The sequence below is a fragment of the Carlito syrichta genome, unplaced genomic scaffold (assembly GCF_000164805.1).
Source record: "Carlito syrichta isolate Samal-C Ts95f unplaced genomic scaffold, Tarsius_syrichta-2.0.1 Scaffold309193, whole genome shotgun sequence".
Lineage (NCBI taxonomy): Eukaryota > Metazoa > Chordata > Mammalia > Primates > Tarsiidae > Carlito > Carlito syrichta.
This window is the reverse complement of record NW_007253289.1, coordinates 198,900-209,504: the sequence shown is the minus strand read 5'-3', so window position 1 is coordinate 209,504 and position 10,605 is coordinate 198,900. Positions and strand designations below refer to the sequence as shown.

At 35.9% G+C, this 10,605-nt stretch overlaps 1 pseudogene; it reads right to left on the bottom strand.

Moving 5' to 3' along the window:
• Nucleotides 1-8,121: 8,121 nt before the first annotated feature.
• LOC103269324 lies at nt 8,122-9,109 on the bottom strand (annotated as a pseudogene).
• Nucleotides 9,110-10,605: the final 1,496 nt, after the last annotated feature.

Here is a 10,605-nt window from a genome sequence, read left to right as displayed (position 1 = left end):
AGGGTAGACTGGCAAAAGCAGATTATGAGAGACAGGAGAAGTTAAACCAGCTGGGTCAGGGTCTGGGTTGTTAGAGGGAAAGCAGGAAGGAAATAAAGTAATCAAAGAAGGAATGGGAATGTGCCACAGGAAGCAAAGGGGTCCGGGCAGTGCCATTTTGCAAACCTTGGACCTTTTGCCCTTGTGGTGGCAATAGAGGTCAAGCTGAAGGAGAGTACCAGAGGCAAGTGATCCATCTTGGGTCTATCTCCTGGTCGCCTAGCTGGTATCGAGGAGATGCTTAGGGCAGATGCTCCTTTAGTAAGAGGGTCCTGAGACCTTTTAGAACACATTTCAATAGGAGTGGGGGGAGTCTTAGTCACCCCATTGTGAATTTCCCATGAGGAGTAATCCTACAGAGGGAGAGGGATTAGTCTTAAGAACAGTCACTGAGAGGCAAAGAGAGAGAATGAAGAGGACACTAGGTCCCAGAATTAAAAAAAAAAAAAAATCTATGCCCTTGGCTGGCATCCTGGGCAGTGGGTTGGTGGAATCAGTCTGTTTGTGAGAATGAGTGAGAGAGAGCATCCTCTGTCTCTTCAACCCACTTGAGACAGCACATTAGCTGTCCCCAGGCCCCAGTTCCAGGACTCTTCCAAACTGTGCATTTGGGAGACTTGGTCAAGATTTCTGCAGATGGCTTTGGGTCCCAGATAATGAGCTCCTAAAAGGAAAGAGAAAAGGAAAGGGCCTCTCAGAGCTGTTCCTGGATCCCTTACTGACAAGATAAGCAACTGGACTCACTGGACATATTACTTTGTACTGCACAAGGCTGAGTGACAGGGGAGGTCCATTTGATGTAGCTCATTGCCAGTGATAAGATTAAGAGCTAGTAGCAGAGAAAAGTTAGTCAAGCATCTTATCTCTTTCCATAGAGAGACTAGGGTTGGAAAAGTGAAGAGTGAGAGGGAGGGTGGCAAATCTCAGTGGGAGGGGAGAATGAGAGAGTGTGAGAGTGCAGCAAATTCCAGTGGGACCTCCAAAAACGTTAGGTCACACTCCCAGCGAGGGCCTCTAGAATGTTAGGTCAGGTCTGCCATGAATATGGGTGTCTGGTTTGTGATCTGATGCTGCGAGAAAGACGCAAATAATTGCACAGAAGTTAGATTAGAAAATACAGTTTATTTAAAAACTAAATTAGAAAGAGAGAGAGAAAAAAAGGAGATTCACCTCCTCAAGGGGGCCAAAGCTTAAGAAAACATGACCTGGCCATAATTCAAAGAGCATATGATCACCCACAGCTTAGCAAGGGAATAGACACTGGCTACTCATAGTTGAGTTGTTTTAATCCTTCCCTTTGATGGGGGAAGGTCATTAAGGTGATTGGGTGGTGGTAAGCTCAGGTGATGGACAGCAAACAGATAGATGGGTTAGTCACATGATTGCTGCCATGGTGGTTGGGGTCTGTGTCTAGAGGTCATGAAGGGCTAATTAGGTTAACTTGGGTCTTATGGGTGAAGGTAAATACTTAGAATAGAAAAATTAATTAGTACCAAGCTAGGAGGAGTTGTAAAGCAACTATCAATAGCTACCTCTAAGAAACTGGTTCTGTCCTTGGCTAGTGATTAGAGGGCAAGTTAAGTAAACTGCTTGAAAAACATTCGATTTAGGCAATGTTAAAACAACTGCTCATTGGGTATATTAAATACATGTTATGTTCTTTCACATATATATATATATATATATACACACATACACATTATATATATGCACATTATATATATGTGAAAGAACATAACATGCACTTAATATGCCTAATGAGCAGTCATTTTAACATTGCCTAAATCTAATGTTTATAAATTTATAATTTATAAATGCATATGCACACATAACACATATGTATATGTCTTACTGATTCATCAGCAAATTCAAATGAAATGTTGCAGGGGTCCAGCCCCACAAGGGTTGTGGGCTTTCCTGAAGGAGAGATGGATAGGCGAAAGACGAAAACATTGTACTCGGACACCAGCTTCTTGAGCAGATGACGTTTAATGTTAGTTAACACAGAGCTTTTATACCATTTGTAAAGGGACAAGACAAAGAAAATTCCTTCATGTACATATGCTTTAAAAGTTACCATCTAGTGGTCTTGGCAGCAAACAAACCAAGATCCCTATAAACGTTCAGAAAACGAGTCTTATTCATAAAGCCAACAATGATACTTTTAGTCCAAAGTCCCGAATTACAGTCCTTGAAATGTCTCAAGAAAGTTTCTAAGTGTACATTTTTTCATGTGTCAGGAGTTTTCCCATCTGGGGTTTCTATGACCTTCAGAACCTTGTAATCGCCTCTCTTGTTCAGGCGTCTTCGTTACTTTTCTCTTATCCTGCAGTGTTTGTTTCTAAAAAGAACTCAAAAGAAGCTTTTAGTAACATTTTCCAGGCCCCCAAGGTTGCTTTCTGTCTTTAGTTAATTCATCATAAAAGTGTCTGATTAGTATACTATGAGTTCAGTGAAAACCCACTCTATAAACGTTAACTTAGAGTTTTAACTATTGAATTAAGTAAAAACCTTAACAATTAATCTTTATCCTAAGTCAGTGAAAACAGTGTTATAAATCACCTACATAACTCCTAGATAAGTGTTAGAACTTATAATGGATTCATAATTAACTTACTATAAACTTGTGCTTCTAAAAAACCTTATGTCTAAACACTGAACTGCATAATTCTAAATCAAATAAGGAGTGAATATACTTATATCATTTTTTACTCAAGCAATATCTAGTAACTTATAACCAAGTGAAAGAAAGCATTCTTGATGTGCTTCAGAGTTTAACCCTTGCATATGTTAGAAAAGGCCAAACAGCATAGTGGGAAATGGAAAAATGAACCATGACATTTCCAGGTTAGCTGTGAGTACTTTGCATAAACATGCCATTTTCTTCTTCCACAGCTGCACAGAATTTCTTCAGCCATACCAACAGCAAAGACAGAAGACAGAAGGACCTCAGCTGCCCCGACTCACTTTGCGGCCGGGAGTCCTCAGAGCCCCTGAACTTTGTCAATCAGGCGGGCCTCCAAGGCTGGCTCCCAACAAAATGTATGTAAACATAATTAAATGTATTTTAAAGTATTTAAGTGTATTTATGGCATACTACATGATGTTTGAATATATGTATATGCTATAATGTGGCTAAAGCAAGCTAATTAACATTTGCATTACCTTACTTTTTGTAGTGAAAACAATTGCAGACTACTCAGGAATTTTCATATTTAAAACACTATTAACTGTAGTCACTATGATGTACAACAGATCTCTTGAACTTACTCCTCATGTCTGAGTACAATTTTATTTATTTATTTTTTATGTTTTTTTAAAGCAGGATATATTGAGAGGACAGAAATGAAACCACAGTGGGAGGGGACCCAAGGGTGTTGCCCTAAGTACAATTTTAAATCCTTTAACCAACATCTTCCCAATTCCCTTACCCCCAACCACTGATAATCACTATTTTACCTTCTGCTTTTATGAGTTCAACTATTTTAGATTCCACATATAGGAAAAATCATGTGGTATTTGTATTTTTGTGCTTGGCTTATTTCATTTAGCTTAAAGTACTTCAAGTTCATCAGTGTCACAAACTAGTTTTTTTGTTTTTTTTTTTAAGGCTGAATAGTATTCTATTGTGTACATGTAGCACATTTTTAAAAATCTGTTCATCTGTTGATCTACAATTTGTTTCCATGTCTTGGCTATTGTGAATATTGTTGCAAAGAACATGGAAGTGCAGATTTTGATATACTGATTTCAATTCCATTGGATATATACCAGAAGTGATATTGCTGAGTCATATGTAAGCTTTATTTTCAGCTTTCTGAGAAAACTCTAAAAGGTTGTTCATAATGACTGTACTAATTCACTTTCCCACTGACGGTGTGAATAGGTTCCCTTTTCCCCTACATTATCTTCAGTACTTGTCTTTCATCTTTTTGATAATATACCTTATAACAGGAATAAGGTGATACCTCATGGTGATTTTAATTTGTATTTCCCTGATGATTGACAATGTTGTGCATTTTTTTTCCCCACTTGCTGATGTGGAAGAGGTGAAAGAACAACAACAGAAATACTAAAAGGCATCAAAATTGACAAGTTAAAAAACTGTTCTGATCAATGGAAAAAACTTCTTCAGAGTACTTGGAAGGTGACTGAAGTTTAAGCATGTAATAATAAATACACAATTGTCTATGAATAAATTCTTGGTTTTATGGGTTCCCCTCGTATATAAAATTAAGTGCCTGAGACTAAGTTTTCATTTTGTATTGGGTTATTTTTATTTTTACTATTGAGTTGTGGTAGTATGCTTTATGTTTTGATGTTATACATTATTATATACATGGTTTGAAATTTTTTTCTATGTTGTTGGCTACATTTTTCTTCTGTGAATTGTTTTCTTTGCTATGAAGAAGCTCTTTTGTTTGATGTAGTCATATTTGTGTATTTTTGCTTTTGGTGTCACAGCCAGGATATCTTACCAAGACCAATATCAAAAACTGCCTTCATAGGCTGAAATGAAGCATTTATAAATGAAATAATATTTTCCCAGTGTCCCTTTTCAGATTAAAAATTTTTGGGGGGTATTTCTATTTTCATAGCAATATAGTTGTTTTATTTACTTGATAAGAGACTATCCTCTGTTGTTTTTTGTTGCTGTTGTTGTTTGTTTACCATAACATGATTGAAAATATTGGTATGGCCAGGCCCAGAGGCTTATGCCTATAATCCTAGTACTTTAGGAGGCAGTGGCGAGAGGATTGCCTGATTTCAAGGATTCAAGACCAGCCTGGGCAACGTGGTAAGACTTCATCTCTACAATAAATAAAAAAATTAGCTGGGCATGGTGGTGTACGTCTATAGCCTATAGTTCCAGATACTTGGAAGGCCCAGGGGGAGAATCATCTGAGCCCAGCATAGCGAGGTTGTGGTGGCCCTGAGCATGCCACTGTACTCCAGCATGGACAACAGAGTGAGACTCTGACTCAAAAAAACCCCAACAAACCAAACAAACAGATAAGTAAACTCTTAGTTATGAAACCATACTCCCTCTTGAAATGTTATATTAAATTCTTATCATTTAATTTGATATGAAGAAAACCTTTTAAGAAACTAAGGAAATAAAGAATGATGTCAGGTAGCCAATGATTACATAGCCATATTGGAAAAGCTGATCTCGTTCTTGGCTTAAAAGGATTCTCAAATGTACACATGTGCTAAAGAAAGTAACTTTCTCACAGTCTTGTTACTCTTAGGATATATCGAAAATCTCAGGAGAAAAGGAATTTTCACAAATGTACACATGCAACAGGTAAAATCAGGTAACAATGACTTGACATGGCTTCCTAGCCTCAAGACAGCAAATAAAAAGAAGTTTTTAAAAGTTCATCCTAGGGTTCCTTATGACAACTTGTGGACAATCAAATTTTAAAAGTCTTCATAATAAATTAATACTGTTCCTATAACTATATAAATAATCATGCCACATCTAATGACTAGTCTTATGTTATGCTCACCAATAATTTTGAGATTACTTTTATCACAAAGAAAGAAAATATAAGAAGTTTTTTTGTGTGTTTCAGTGGAAAACTATGTGTTAACTATAGAGCATCCTTTCCAATTATTACAATGTAATTTATTCTGTTTTATAACTCTTTGTCACTCTTGGGGTAAACATTCTATTTTATAATTTTTATGACTTTTGTGGGAAACTATTGATAAATGGGAAAAAATGTTTATGATCAATAAACTTAAATAATGAAGACCATGGTTTGTGAAATTCAAGGAAATCAAATAATGAGAAAGTGAAAAATGTTATTATTCTGTGATGATATATAAATATGGACCAATTGTGGAAATCACTATTTGAATAATACAAATATTATTTGTAACTCATAGACATGCAAATTGTCTTATCCTGCAGTTTTAAATTGTCTTCCTTTACAACCTGTAGTATAAACAGATGATGTCTCTATTTTCAATTGTTTTCAACATTCTATGTAAATTAATATGATGCTGACATTTCCTTTAGTGAGATTCTCATTGAACATCTTGCTATTTTCCTCACACATGAATCCACTATAAAACATTTACCACATGTTCATTTTATAGCAGTATGAGCTCATTATTTTATCGTTTTCTACAAAGCAACTTTTTTTTTTTTTTGAGATGGAGTCTTACTCTGTTGCCCAGACTGGAGTGCAGTGGCCGCTCCCGGCCACCACAGCCTCGACCTGCTGGGCTCCGGCGATCCTTCCGCCTCAGCCTTCCAAGTAGCTGGAACTACAGGTGTGCGCTACCATGCCTGGCTAATTTTTTATTTATTGTGGAGATGAGGTCTCGCCAAGTTGCCCAGGCGGGTTACAAACTTGAGGGCTCAGGCAATCCACTCACCTCAGCCTCTCAAAGTTGCGGGATTACAGGCTGAGCCACCGAGCCTGGCTAAAAAGCAACTTTTAAACTATTACTTATCGCGTGGCAAATGTTCCAGACATTCTGTATGGCATTCAACATGATAAATTATGCAGACCATGACGTTATTGGGAATAAAGCAGACTGATGCAGTGCTGATGGTGTTAATAATAATTATAAAAATGGTGAGATTGATGATAATTACATAAAAAATAAAAATCCCATATTGTTTGTCTGTGACTTATATCACAATATAAGCTAGGGAGTGTTTTTGTCTTGCTGTGTTTTTCAATTTCAGCTAGAGAGCTTTGACTATTTACTGTGAATTACACAGAGTAAATGGATAACATATAGAAACATATTCATTGTTTTAGAGAAAAAATAATTTTGTAACCTATATCATAATGCAAGCCATAAAGTGCCTTTTGGTTTGTTTTTCTATTTTGGCCAAAGACCTTTGACTATTTACCCTAAAGTATATAGAGTGGATGGATAACATATAATGCTAACTAATGGTGATGGAAATTTTTTTGCAAAAAAAAAAAAAATTTCTCAAATTTTACAAAGAGAACCACTGCAAAGGAAACTATTGATAAGGAGGAAGCAGACTACTTATGATAAATATATGGAAGTGATAATGAAGACTGTGATTTTTGGCACACAGGGAAATCAAATCATGGTAAAGTGAAAACTGTTTATATTCTATGATGACATATGAATATGGGTCAAATGTGGATAACACTGTTTGAATAATACAAATATTTACCACACAGTAGCAAATCATTGTACTAAATACCGCCAAGTGCTTATTTGCCTCCAAAGTGTTACATGAGTCTTCTAATATAAACGAAGCATGATTTCTGTCTTGAATTAAAACAAGTCAGGTTGAGCATAAAAATTCAACAGTCTTCATTTAATTTTATGTTTTAACTTCTTGAAAGTTGCAAAATATTTGGGCTCCTTTAAGTGCAGGACAAAGATATCATTATTACTATCATCAAGGTATAAGAGAAGACTCAGACTATAAAAAATTATTTGATTTATTTGCACATTAGAAAAGAATTTTCTATTATCTTATTTCGATGTTATTTTATCTTGTCTTTTTATTAAGAGTTTTTATAAGAAATAACCCTCCCAACCTCATTAAACCTTATGGACTAGGAATGCCCTAGCCTCCTGCTAACCTGATATTACTAATCGAAGTTATAGCATTGTCAAATGTCTCAAACTCATTTAGCATTCAGAATAATAAAAATTCAAGAAAGAGACAGTATTGTTTGAGTAGAAAATAACCTAAATCCCAATAAATTTAATGGAACTTGTAATAATGTATAGTGATGAATAAACATGGGGAAAGATCTAGTGGGGAAAAGTGTGTCTTCACATTTTTTATCACTACTTGAAGAATGACAACAGAATACAAGAAATTTCAGAATTTGAGGTAAAAAATAGTTATCAATCAGAAAAGCATTTTGCATGAAAAGAATTAAACAGATAAATTTAATCAAAGACTATACATAAAACAGAGGATCATGGTCACTGTAATTTGAGAAAATACATCATATTAAGACATTCTACTATTTTGTCTTGGAAAATGAAAAGCAATTTCAGTTGGAAAAATTGGAATAGTGTCCTGTTATATCAACTTCTCAAGGCTTATATTATAAATGCCATTCAGGAATTTTCAGTTTCTTTTTTGGTGAAGAGTTTTAGGATTTTATCTTGTATCTGCTAGGTTTTCACCACATATACAATGAGATTCATAACAGGAGGAATGAGGAAATGCATGTTGGCTAAGAGCACGTACAGGTTTTGAGGAAATCTTCGGCCAAATCGGTAAAGTACAAACTTATCATGGGTGTGAAGAAGAGGACCACAGCACACAGGTGGGAAATACAGGTGTTAAGAGCCTTGAGGCGACCACCATGAAAAACAATACTCAGTACAGTTTTTAAAATCAATACATAAGAAAGAAGAATGAGGAGAAAATCAAGTCTCATGTTGGAAAGCACCATAAAGAGTCCAAGGATACTGTTGACCCTGGTGCTGGAGCAGGAGAGCTTTACGATGTCGGGATGCAAGCAGTAGGAATGAGAAAGTACATTGGAGCGACAGAAGCACAGCCTCCTCAAGAGGATGGGAAGAGGCACCTGTGCAATCATGGCTCGCACTACAATGGCCAAACCTACTCTGGAAATCACACTATTTGTGAGGATGGAGGAATAGTGCAATGGACGAGAAATGGCCACATAATGATCGAAAGCCATCACCAGTATAATGGCTGACTCAAAATCCTGAAAAGTGTGAATAAAGAACATTTGGACAAAGCAAGCTAAAGAAGTCAGCTCTCGAGCATCCAGCCAGAAGATCCTCAGCATTGTGGGGAAGGTGAAGAGGGACAGCCCCAGATCAGAGGCAGCCAGCAAGGTCAGGAAGAGGTACATAGGCAATGGAGTGTCTGCTCCTTCCAGATAACTGTCATGATGGTCATGTTGCCCACCAAAGTAATGAAGAACATGGCACAGAAGGGAATGGAGATCCAGATGTGCACAGCCTCCAGCCCAGGGATGCCCGTCAGCAGGAAAGTGGAGAAAATGGACTTGGTGCTATTGACAGGAAGCACGATGCCAGGAGGGCATATCTTTCCTAGAATGAAATGCATTTTCTCAGACAGAGGTGTTAAAATTTGGCTGGAGCATTTAATTGACTACTCATTATACCTCTTATTTTAAATTGACTATGGTATGTGTGTAATGTGAGAGTAATTCTGTTCCTGACATGTAGCATCTGAGCCTTTACTGGAAAACAAGACCCTCTTTTTTGATCAAATTTTCTAAATATTATGTCTTGTTGAAGAAAAAATAAGAAAAATTTGACGGTTGATATTTGCCACAGTAGTAGATCATTACCAATGTATTTCTTACTGCTTTTGTTAATATTACACATACTAAACAGTACTACTCAAACTGTTTTGAGTAGTACTCATGTTTATAGACATTTTAATAAGTTATTTTTTTGTATGACATGAGTAGAGAAATTGAAAATAAGCACATAGAAGTTTTTGTACTGTTTGGTATAATACTTCTGTGTCACTTTAATTATAAAAATGCTATTAGTGCACATTATTCAATTGTTATATTTTAGAGGTGCTTTCAATATTATTTTCTAAAAAATGATTCTTGTTATATTTAAAAAGAATGTTTTGTGATAAATTGAGAGATCTAATTTTTATGCTGTGTCTTGCCAAAATTTATTTATTTATATAAAATTGTCTTTGGATACAATGTGTCACCTTTCCACAATTAGCAAAGTATTCATTTTTTTCTGAGTCCACTCCTCAGCCACATTCTATATTTGTGACACTAACTAGACATACATATTATTTATACCCATATGCAGTCATCTTCATCAACAATAATCCATATAAATATTTGCATATATAAATCACTACCATTCCTCAATCACTAATGTAAGTCTTGATATTGCTATAAACTTTTAGGAAGACGTGTACTTCAAAATCAGCATTCCCTATACAGGGCATATAAACCCCAGCTGTGGTGACCTTAGGAGTTCCCAAATGTGCCTATTCAAATTCCACCTTAGTCTAATCTTTGGTCAAGAAAAAGATTCTTAGAGAAGGACAACAAAACAACAACAGAAGACTTTTCTTTAAAGTCTGTTTGCCTAGCCCTGGTATTGCAAACAAGAATCATTAAGAATCCTGTCTGCTTGTCTGCTTTCATTTGGTGTGTGATTCAAATTTTCAAGATCTCAATCTGTGTCAACCTGGATGAGAATTTCAAAAAAAAAAGGAAAAGATTAACTAAAATGATACACATTATCTTTTAAAAAATAAGAAAACTGATATTAGACTTAAAACGTTATTAGCTTTTTGTTTTAATCCTGAATTTTGTTTTTAGGACAGAGAAGGTGGGAGGGAGTCTAGGAAACTCACTGTCTGTTTTATTAGAGCACATTCTGCTTAGCTTAGTTCAATCACTGTGCCTTCCAGTGTTAAGAGTCTGGTACTAAGTTTCTTCTCAATGTGTTTTTCCATTCATGTGTGTTTTTGTTTTTGCTTTATTTTGTTTTCTGCATTTTCAGAATCTATGCCTTTTGATCTTCAAAGGTATCCATGTTCAGGGGTGAGGCTAAATC